This window comes from Lactuca saligna, chromosome 6 (assembly GCF_052625555.1).
Source record: "Lactuca saligna cultivar CGN05327 chromosome 6, ASM5262555v1, whole genome shotgun sequence".
In the NCBI taxonomy this organism is placed as follows: domain Eukaryota; kingdom Viridiplantae; phylum Streptophyta; class Magnoliopsida; order Asterales; family Asteraceae; genus Lactuca; species Lactuca saligna.
In genome coordinates, this window is record NC_136422.1 from 44,207,409 (window position 1) to 44,220,000 (window position 12,592).

General features: G+C 29.9%; 1 pseudogene; it reads left to right on the forward strand.

Annotated features, from left to right (window-relative positions):
- The first annotated feature begins 256 nt into the window (after window positions 1-256).
- LOC145001149 (UPF0481 protein At3g47200 pseudogene) lies at window positions 257-2,007 on the forward strand (annotated as a pseudogene).
- The last annotated feature ends 10,585 nt before the right edge of the window (window positions 2,008-12,592 follow it).

The following is a 12,592-nucleotide window of genomic DNA, read 5'->3' on the forward strand; positions in this document are numbered from 1 at the left end:
CTTAAAATTAAGTGTTTTATAATGAACACACAAAAATGATAATATTAATGATTTTTCATGATTAACAGGCAATTACATCAATTTGAGTATTATTTTAAAATTTTAATTTATAAATAAACTCAGAAAAATATCAACGACCATTTCGTCTTGGAATTAATGTCTACGAAATTGCCTGTTTGAAATATTTCTATCGATTTGAGACCCCACGCGATAAAGCCTTCTTCTTTCATTGGTTTGTTCTTCCACATTTGTTTCTTCTTCCACTTGTTCTTATACAATGATCGGAACCCGAAAGGAAACTTCATAGAATCAACTACGAAAACCCTAAACTATTGACGTTTATCGACTTAATATCTTCATATATTCACCTTTTAATCACCTCCAATCGTTCACATGTAAACACAGTTCAACCAAAAAAAAAAAAAGATGTATCCCAATCATGTTATTACAATAGACCAAGAGGTGAAGTTCATGAACACCCAAATGAAAAAACCACCAAAATTACTACACAAGTCAGCTGGAAATGACTCATGTTGCATATTCAGAGTCCCCCAGAGTCTTTTCGAGATCAACAGGGAAGCATATCAACCTCGAATCGTCTCAATCGGCCCATACCACCATGGAAAGAAGCACCTTGAGATGATCGAAGAACATAAATGGAGGTACCTGGATGATTTGATCCAAAGAACAGGTAACTCAATTGGACATTTCATGAAAATCATAGTGTCAATGCAGGATAAAATTCGACAAAGCTACTCAGAATCTCTTGATCACTTTTCCGCCAATGATCTTGCTAAAATGATGGTGCTTGATGGGTTTTTCTTGATTGAATTGTTCAGAAAAGTTGGAAAGTTGGTTCTGACTGATAAAGATGATCCCATTTTTAGAATGGTTTGGGTGTCTCCATTTTTGATGAGAGATCTTTTGAGAATTGAGAACCAAATCCCATTTTTCGTTCTCCAAAAGTTGTTTGATGAATCTAAAGATGGGTCTAAACCCGATGATCGCACACTTTCAACTTTAATCCTTGAGTTTTTCAATTACACAGTTGATAGGAAAAAAGAGATACTAAATGAACACAAGAATACCGAAGGGAAACATTTACTAGATTTTTTCCGAAAAAGTTTCATAAACCCTAAAGAACAAAACCCAGTTCCCACCGTTGACATATCCAAAAGCTCTTCCCAAAAACTTATCCAAACCCCGACCAAACTCAAGATCAATAACTCTTACCTTAAACTTATCCCCCCAGCGAACAAACTCAAGATCGTTGGAGTTAAGTTTAAGGCAAGTCAAGAGCCCGATAGCTTCTTGGACATTGAGTTCCGAAATGGTGTTCTTTTGATTCCTCAAATAAACATGGACGATTTTTACAGTTCGTTCTTTTTGAATTGTATTGCTTTCGAGCTGTGTTATTTTCATTGCTCCAAACATATTACAACTTACATTGTGTTCATGGGATGTCTAATGAACACTTCAAGTGACGTGGGTGTGCTTTCGGAAGACAAAATTATTGAGAATTATCTCGGAACGGATAAAGAGCTAGCGAAATTTTTCAAAAATGTTGGAAAAGATGTAGCTTTTAATATAAAAGATAATTACTTGACAGGTTTGTTTGTGGAAGTGAATGAGTATTGCGAGAATGGGTGGCATGTGCATTTGGCTGGGTTTAAGCATAGATATTTTGAGAGCCCATGGGCTGCAATTTCAGCTTTCGCGGCCTTTTTGTTGCTTTCTTTTGCGGCTTTGCAAACCTTTTATACTGTCTATCAGTATTATAAAGCTAAGAAAGGGTAGAGACGGGTTGTGTGAAGATGGCGATTGATTGGTGGATAATGTTGTAGTTTTAATATTGAACTTATATTTGTAATAAATTCGTCGTATATGTGTTGGTTTTAATATATTTTCTATAGGTTGTAAGTTTCAAAAGCATGTTTGTATATGGCATTCTTGCTACCTTTAATGGTATTTACATGCTATATTTATGTGAATTTTAATTTTTGAAAACGAAGCTTGTCGGATGTATCACGTTGGTTGTGCGCTGATATATATATATATATATATATATATATATATATATATATATATATATATATATATATATATATATATATATATATATATATATATATATATATATATATATATATATACTATCTTATAAAAAAAATCTAACTATTTCTAAAAATAAATTGTTTATAATAATAATATTTTTATAAAACGTCCAAATGATGAAGCTGATAGTACAAGTAACCATTAATAAAATAATATTAAATTTTAACCACATTTTGAATTCAAAAATTTATCATCAAATCTCCTTATATTTCTCAGCAATTTGATATGGTTCCCTCAAATCCCGGACTCATTCAAATTTTGAACCCTTTTAGATATCCTTAAATTTAGCATGTTGATTCAAATATCTCTTCAATCGCATATACCTCTTTGTTCCCTCCTCTGCTATAAAGCTCACCGTCCAGGAACAAAAAATAACTCCATCTCCTAAATAACTCCATAGTTTGATTATTTTTTCTTCGAAATGTACTTTCTTTTGTAACATAACATTTTTTTAGAGGAAACATATCACCGAAAGAATTTATATGCTCTGCCGCTTTGCGCGGGTACACTGCTAGTATGTATATATATATATATATATATATATATATATATATATATATATATATATATATATATATATATATATATATGGGTAAAGTGAATATACCTAACAACCTTATATAAGCTTAGGTACCTAACTCCATAATACTACATTGGTTTGTATCATATTTACATTGTAATTGGCTAAAGTTCTTAAACTTCAACCAAATAACTTGATTACTTCCTAAATCTTTGGACTTTCACCAATATCTTTCTTTTACATCACGTCTTTCTATCGTATACCACCTGATAGGCTTCATATCCTACCGCTACAAATGAAAGGATGTAGGAGTAATAAAATGATGAATTCCTAAATTTTTTTTGAAGTAAATCAAGTTTAGGGATGAAGTTTAAGAACCTTGGATGATTGCAATTAAAATTTAATGCAAAATAACGTAGTTTGATGAGGTTAGGTACCTAAGTTTATAGAAGGTTGTTAGGTATATTCACTTTACCATATATATATATATATATATATATATATATATATATATATATATATATATATATATATATATATATAATCATATCTTATCCCCAGGCCATTGAAAAAGCCAAATTAGATAACACAAGATCACCTACGTTCTTGGTCAATGGCAGCTGTTCAGCATCCCTCAATCTTTGTTCATCTCTGATTTAATTGAAATTTTGAATTGAACTCTCTTCAACAATCTATTTAAAAACCCTAGCACCTATTTCAACTTTCATTGCCTCCTCTTCTTTCTCTCTCCTATCATCCACGTTTTCTCTCCAAACCCTGGGCAACAGGAAAGTGCAACGACAAATCTTACATCCTAGAGCATCCTTCGGTAAACTGATGTACCATCCCCGTTTCTGTTCTTGAATCTGTGTGAGTTTCTTTTGTTTCGTTTGAGTTTTGGGTCTGTTACTACTTATAAACCATGGTTGCTGATGTTATTTCCACCTACAGAACTTCCACAAAGACCGCCCTATTTTGTGTTTTGGGGTTTTTTTGAAGACTATCGTCGACCACCACCGCTCCATTTCTAAGGAAGCATAACAACCACCGCTAGTCTCTGCCACTGTCACCATTGATGTCTTCCGGTCATTGGTTCTAGGTAAGAACAAAAATATCAAACCTTTGTCCTTTCCTACTCTTATTTCCCAACTCAAAATTTTTGTTACCGATGACATCATTAATCTGCCATTCATTCTCCAGACGCCCCTCTCCAATCGGTTGAAGTTATACAATCCAGGATAGTTAGTTTTCCATTTGATTTGTTATTTTCTCTTTTCAATGATTTTTATCTTTTTCCCTTTATGTCAACTTCTAGATGTGTCGGTGGTGATGGTTATCTGGTAAATTTGAAAAAATGAATCAATGTGTTTTGAATGTGTAATATCTCCGGAATCTACGTTGTTTAGATCCTGGAAAGTGGTTAGTGTACTTTGTTTTTCTTCATCCACAAACGAGGTCTGATTTTTTTTTCAAATCATTTGTGTGAATAACTAAATTACTTCATTATTGATAAAAAAATTGGTTATTGCAAAGTTCCAAAGAAGTCATTAATTAACAAGCATCATAGCACCCTTACATGACGATTGATTGAAGATGAATGTTCAAGAACAGAAATGGGAAGAAATTACAGTAAAAGGGTAATTTGGTCTTTCTTTTTTACTTTCAGTTTAGGTAACCCATCTTCTAAGTGTAGGTTTTAGCTTTTCTATGAAAATCTAAAAGGTTGGAATAGTGAGCTATTCTTGGGTGTGATTTGAGTTTAATAGACAATGTGAATATGAATTAGAATTAGGATTACTATAAATGAAAGGGTGATCGGGTTAGGAAGTCTGTTATTATTTTTAATCCGTAAAACTATAAAATCAAAGTTGTCTTATTTGCTAAACATTTGGTTCTCATGATTGTACAACTCTTAAGTTGAACTCAAAATAATTACTCACATCTGGTGCCCTTTGTGTCTTAGATGGTCCTGAGGTGAAGATATACATGTATTGATTAAGTTTAGATGAACTCAGGTAACTATTTTTATTTCATTTTTTCTTCTTTTAAAGTTTTCGAAATATACAAATATGCATTTAGTTAAAATAACCAACTGTAGTATGGTATGTTTTGTTTTATTATTTATGACATATTTTAGACTTTTTTACCTCAACTATAGTCTTCAGTGGCACAATATGGTGCAAGAACTTGGAACCGACACTACATTGATCACTTTGGCAATGTCCTAGATCATGTATAAATTATAATCCAAAGAAAATTGAAATAGCTTGAATGGAGTATGTTAAACTTATGCAAAAAAATGGAAGCGTACAATTGCAAGTACATTGCTATTACGGTTATTCAAGTTTTAGCAACAATTCTAAAGATGGTTTTGGCAATGTCCGAGATCACTAGAAGTGCTTGCCTTCACATAGAAAACCTTTTTAAATAGGTTTGAGTGAGAAATTTGTCGCAGAATGAAGAACAAATATTTTTAGACATGTTATAGGGGTTTCCCTAAAAGGGAAAAATATGAGAAAAGAAATATATACTAGCTTTGAAATGGACAAATCCGAAATACTCATAATTTGATCAAATTCATCAAGGAAAAATGTGGAAAGTAGGAAGTTTAAAGTTTAAAAGCAAAGCATTGGAAAAAGTTTACATCTGGAATTTCAAGTTTGGATCTCAAGGGTAAATGTGGAAACTTAATTTGTTTGTTTCTAAGCTTATTATGTTGCTAAAATATAGAAGTTTTACTATCTATCATATGCATCTCTTTTATTTTGACTTCGTCCATGGTTTGTTGAAAATGTAATAACGAAGTTGTTAAATAAATGAAAATTATAAGAAAAAATGGCAGCTCACTTCATTTGTTTTTGACAATTGATATCAGCAAATTTAGAAGCCTTCTTAAGGCATTTTTTATAGGTCGCAATGTTGGTTGCAGCCTAAACTTCATATGCCTTCAACAGAATCACATGGTGAAGTCAAAAACCAAAATTCATTTAAAGGAGATGACAACATGATGTTTTAAAGTGGTCGTATGTAACCTACTATAGTTTATTTTTTAGGGATATATACAGTAAAGTCCCAATATTTTCAGCGATTTGACAAAGAAGTCCTAAACTTAATTTTTTTTAGAGTAAAGTCCAAATTACCAGTAGTTTTTGATACTTTTACCCCTTTTCCCCGGTTAGCCGGTAATTAGGACTTTTTTGTCAACAAAATAAAGTTTAAAAGACTTTCTTGTCAAATCGTCAATTAGGACTTTACTGTCAAAAAAATAAAGTTTATGACTTTTTTGTCATATCGTTGAAAATATTGGGACTTTAGTGTATATATGATTTTTGTTAGAAATTTAATGGTATGATACTCTTTAAGCATAAGAATTATTGAAACTTTCTCTAATCAATTAGATCCTGTTGAAATCCTTTACATTTACTTCTTGTTAAATCGTTTTCTTAATCTCAACAAACCGACATTTAAAAAAAATTGATATAATCAAGAAAGAAAGAAAGAACCAGGGTTGTGTTGGCCTTTTGCAGTCTCAAAAATGGAGAAATAAAAAACCGAAAAAAATGAAATTGCCCTTCTTTCCCTTCTCCACATTCACACCCTTTTGACTGGGCATGTGTTGTTTGTGTTTGTATAAGAAAATCCTAAACTTCATTTTTTTGACAAAAAAATCCTAATTACCGGCTAACCGGGAAAAAATGGGTAAAAGTGTTAAAAATTGTCGGCAATTTGGACTTTACTGTCATTAAAATAAAGTTTAGGATTTTCTTGTCAAATCAATGAAAATATTAGGACTTTACTGTATATATCCCTATTTTTTATTTATATTATTCTTTCGATAATCATAGCAGCCTACTTTATTTTATTTGTTTATTATAGCATGCTATTTTAATTTATTTTTATTAGAAAGTAGAAGTGTGTTTTGTGCACTAGATATGATTTTTGAAAGTAGGATGTTATAAGAAACAATTCAAAGTATACTGCCGTTTATTGAACAAAAAACATTATTTATGAATTTGCTCATATATTTACTTTGCAATTTGTGTGTATGTAATATGTATTTTAGGGAGTTTTATGCTATGAGTATGCCCTTAAGTTGAAACTAGATTTCCCATGGGTTTTTCTTAGTAATAATATCATATAATGTTTTTATATTTTATATGAATTAACTATAGTCCAGAAAGTTTAGCAAGCATAAACAGGAAATAAATAATCAACTAATTTGAAATATTTTATTATTTTATATTTTACTCCGTATAATTTATAAACAAATAAATAAATATTATTTTTATCAAAGAAAAATATAGATGAATATTATATTTATGCTATAATTAATAAACTAGCAACAATTAAATTCTATATCGTATTCTTTAATTACAATATAATTCATATATAGTTGTGTTTTATCAAAGTATAAGTTTCATAATGATGGGCCGATCTTAATTTAGGATACTAAGTTTATAGCGTTTGATCTCACTTGGACCATTCTTTTTATAAAAGTCTAACATGATCTACAATAAAAAAAATATGACACATGCCGTCGAAAATGAAAAAAGGAAAAGATGACAACATCTTCAAATTCTAATCTAATTACTCGGGTAAGTATTAAAAATAAGAAATTCAAGAAATATATTTATTAATCTTCACTGCACTTCACGTGGGATCAGTGTTTTAAAAACCAATTTTTTAGTTAAGTTGGTATGATAACCGATTTCCGGTTCAACCGGTTCGACCACCGGGTCAACTGGTTTCTATAATTTTTCATCTTTTTTTTTTCTATTTTTCTACACAAACATACATATATAAATCATGAATTTGACGTTTACTAGTTCAAACATTAAAAATATACATAAAAATAAAATGTATATCGATCTAAATACAATAAAATAACATATAACTATAAGTTTTTGTGTTTTACATCAATCCATATACGTAAAAAAGAAAATACAATATAATACCTAAAAAAAATATAGTTTTAGATGAATACAAACACATCAAAAAACATTACAACATTTACCATATGTTTTTAGTTAGAAAAAACTAAATAGATTTTTAAAAAATCACCAAAATTTATTATGCAAATAATTCTTTTCCATGTGTTTTTATTCGGTTTAACCGGTTCAACCGGTTTATTTTGACCGGTTCAACCGGGTTTTCCTAAAAACCGGACGGTTCAATCCGGTTCAGAAATCGACATAAAACCGATGATAGTTGAACCGTTCTCTTCCCCGGTTCACGGTCTAACCGGTTCTACCAGCCGGTTCAAACCGGTTTTTAAAACATTGCGTGGGATACATAAAAAGAAAATAGAAGATGTCAAATTCATATTCATGGAATTATTGTAAATGGAAGGTGGGGTAAAAAAAAAAAAACAAATTGGCAATAATGTTTGTGACCTAATGCTTGTGTTATACATTTGACGGGAATCATAAATAAATTAAAAAAAAAAAAAAAATAGCCCCTATCATAAAAAAGGGAATAGTCTAACATTAAGCAATAGATAAACTATTTTATCATTTTATATAATAAATTATTTGTGAATGAATTATGTTTTCTATAATCTGATTTGTTTCATAAACCAACTATTAAAAAAAACCTAACTGCTGAACAAAAATTAACCACCCTACACATATTTTTAACCTTGATCAACAACATTTATTTTTACCAAACCAAAAATGTAAACGATATTTGTTGATATAATGCATTGTGTTCTTTGGACTATAACATATTTCTGAAAAGATATTTCTAGCAAAAAACAACTTTTCACTATAGCCGCATCGCAAATCGTCGACATCTCTTCCGTCGAAGGAATCAATCTACAACAATCAACTCTCCAAAGCCACCACTATCAACAATCTACCGGTCTTAAAATCGTTTTCTAATTAAATTTCACTTAAAAAAACGAACATATTATAACTGAAATCAGTTTAATACAATGATTTCAAAAAAATCGAAATCGGTTCAAAATCGATATAAAAAACAAATTGTTTGTAGAAACTACTTTATGAAAAAATTATTTTCACCTGTCGCTTAGCGCGGGTAAACGGCTAGTGTGTGTGTGTCTATATATATATATATATATATATATATATATATATATATATATATATATATATATAAAGAGAGAGAGAGAGAGAGAGAGAGAGAGTGATCATTTGAGAACTTAAAGTTTCCTGAAAACCCGAAAACTCAAGGTGGAACGTTGGATCAAAAAAAAAGGAAAGGTCGAGATGCAAGGTGGCGTTTTTGTAAATAAGTAGATAAAAAAGAAGGAGGGATATCTTAATTAATTCAACCAGGGGTATTATACGAATAAAAGTATAATTAAATGATTACTTAAATCTAATATCTGATAAAATAAATTTTCATCTCTCTCTATCACCTCCCCGTTTTCCTTTCTCGCTCAAACGTACGATCCATCCTCCGACGACTCACCTTCGTCAAATAGCCTGCAACCTCCTCCATTATCAGGCGTCGATCGCCTCCCTCCTCCCTTCACCGGCCACCTCTACCTCTGTTGACCGCCACACTCATTGATCTCACGTTGTTCATAGAAAAACTCCACTGAAGATGCTTTGATTTTGAATCGCTTTGCCCGCCATTATTGCACATCCTTTCTCCCTTGTTTCTCTATCATCATCGGACTACTCCACTAAGATCGAGATCTCTCTTCTTCCTCTGTCGTTGCACCTTCATCACCAGATATGTTTCTCCTACACATCGATCTGATTTGGTAAACGCTTTCATATCTATATTGATTTTTGATTTTTTGATTCAATCATGTTGGCTTCGATCTGACCTACTGCCTTTACTTTCTGCGTATTGTAAGTCCACTAGATGAAACCAACACCTGTGTAAAAGGAGAAATAGAAGTATTAGGGAATTTTTTTGATGATCGATAAAATACCAGATTGTTCTTCCTCTTAAGAACTCTATTCTTTGCAACTACTAATTAGATAACATAAGGAGAAAAGAATAAGTGTTCTTCATTTATTCTCATATTTTTAACTACCATTGCTTGTTTCCTATTTTCTTTCTCTAATGTTGAATATTGTATTAGTTTCCTTTACCTTGATGGATTTTCAACCGTTCAGAGTTGGAAAATATCTTTTGTTTGTTTTTAGCACATAATGTGTTTGTTGAAATGTTTCAAAGAATGTTTTCACCCTTTACCTTTGTTAATTGTGCTTCTATATTGGTAATTTCATCCCATTGACTATGGTTCTTGTGACCTACCACCTGAGGATATTTCCAAACTAAATGATTGGCAAGATTTTGCTGGCCAGCTAATCACTAAAGATGATGCTACAATGCCAAATTCGGGAAATATTTGTTAACTATTAGAAGTTAACTTGGAAATATACATTTACTTTCTCTATTAAGTCGTGCTTTATGTCATAAGTAAAGAAGAAGTGGTTTGTAAGATAGTTTAGGAAGATTAAATATATAGCTTAATGTTTGATTTTGGAATCTGATTCTTTTGGCTCAAAAACTAAATGTAAAAAAAACATTGACTGCTTTTGTATAACTTTAGCTTAGAGTTTGATTTGTTCATTTGTTCTTAACAGGAACTATGGTTATAAATGAGAGTATTTAGATGGATTATAAGGTGTGTATTCTAATATAGCTCGCGATTTTGATTATGCCTTTGATTTTTGTTACCAGGTAGCTTTTGGGATTCATACATTTCTCTATTTTGTTCTAAGTATGGATTGTGCACATAACCTGTTTTATGAATTGCCACTCAATCAAAATCTTGGATAGTTCATTCATATGGGAAAGTCAGAGAAGAAATTTTGTTTATATTCAGTTCTGGTATGTTATGTTGCTGTTATTCTTTTTGAATTTGAATTTTCTCATTGTGATTGTAAGATACAATTAAGTGATACTAAATTCTTTCTGTATGTATTAGTTTTCCCCGAACTGAACTCATTCCAAGATGATTTCTAATCATCCACCAACAAATCCTCCCTCTCAAGGTAGAGTGCAACTTCCCATTATCTGTCATCTTCTCCATCATCTGAGTGATGAACTACTCACAAAATAACACACTCTGAGCCACAATTCTCAGGGATGCTCATCTTTGCTCTCATATCATTTGCTATGAGCAAAGAAAAAAAATTGGTATTGTTATTTTCACTCCATTTCCATAATGTTCCTTTGGTTGAAGATATGAATATGCTTTTATTTTTATGTTTTCATTGCAACTGCCAACTAGATAATTAGAAGTTGTTTGCTGAAAAACTTATTATTTACTTTTGTAGGGTTTTCTGCCACCTTTAGGTTCCAAGTGCTTTATAAGCAAACCTTCATCAACTACTGGTGCTGCATTGGATTTCAGGCAATTCTCATATAATATCAAAAAGTTTATATTGAAAAATGATGATGAATAAAGAGATTTACATGCGAATCACTTGTGATTCACATGTGAATCACTTGTGACATATGTGAATCATTTGTGATTTACATGTGAATCTTATGTAATTCACATGTAAATCATGTTAATTACTTATTTTTTCTAACCATATAGTTTATTTTAATTGCTTCTATATTGAGCTTTATGAATCACTTGTGATTCACATGTGAATCACAAGTGAATAACGTGTGAATATTTATCTCACAAGTGAATCGCATATGAATTACATGTGATGCACATGTAAATCACAAATGAATCACAAGTGATTCACATATGAATTATATGTGATTCACATGTAAATCACAATTGAATCACATTTAAGTTACATGTGATACATATGTAATTTACATATAAATTACATGTAATTAACAAGTGATTCACAAATGAATTACATGTAATTCACATGTACATAACAAGTGAATCACATGTGGTTCACATGTAATTCACATGTTAACCACATGTAACTCACAAGTAAATTTCATATGAATTATATGTGATTCGCATATAAATCATAAGTGAACCACATATAAATTACGTCTACATGAACACATGTATTTTTGTGAGTTTTCTTGCATTAATCATTTTTTTCTTGTAGATTTGGAAGCATTTGTGGAAAATATTAAAGAGATGAAAAATAATAAATTAAAGAAAATATGGAACATGAAGACATAAAAATGCTTTGAAATTTTGTAGTATTTTTTGGTTTTTTTTATATTTTATTTTGTCTCGAATAAATTACTTGTATTATTGTGTTTATATAATATTAAATAAAAATGGATTTATTATATGATTACATACAAATATTATAGTATAAGAAAGATATATATATATATATATATATATATATATATATATATATATATATATATATATATGCATCTAAAACATTGTTTTTTTGTTAAAAAAATTAGAGTTTTTTTTTGTAAATATTCTAGTTTTTTTTTAATTTATTGATTTTTAAGAAATTACTTTTTTTTTTAAAAAAATTGCAGCTTTTTAAAAAAAATTACAACTGTTTTTTAAATACAGTTCTTTTGAAAAAATTCCAGTTTTTTTGAAAAAATTCCAGTTTTTTTTAGAATGCATTTTTTTTTAATTGCAGTTTTTAAAAAAAAAATACTTTTTTTTCAATTAAAAATGAAAAAATCTCCATTTAAAAAAAACGAAAATTATTAAAAAAATCTGAAATTAGGTTTATTATGTTAACTTTTAGAAATTTTTATTAATATTTCCAATAATAAAAAGAATTGAACCATTAAATGAGATCGGTAAGATCAAAATCACGCCCTTAATGAATTAGTTTTGATCTAACGCTCCACCTTTAGTTCTCAGGTTTTCGGGAAACTATGAGTTCTCAATGGATCTAAACCTTATATATATATATATATATATATATATATATATATATATATATATATATATATATATATATATATATATATATATATATATATATATATATATACACCCACACACACTAAGTTATAGCCCGTAGAAACCATGGTCAGTATATTTCAGATTTCTATATAAATAAAAGATAATAA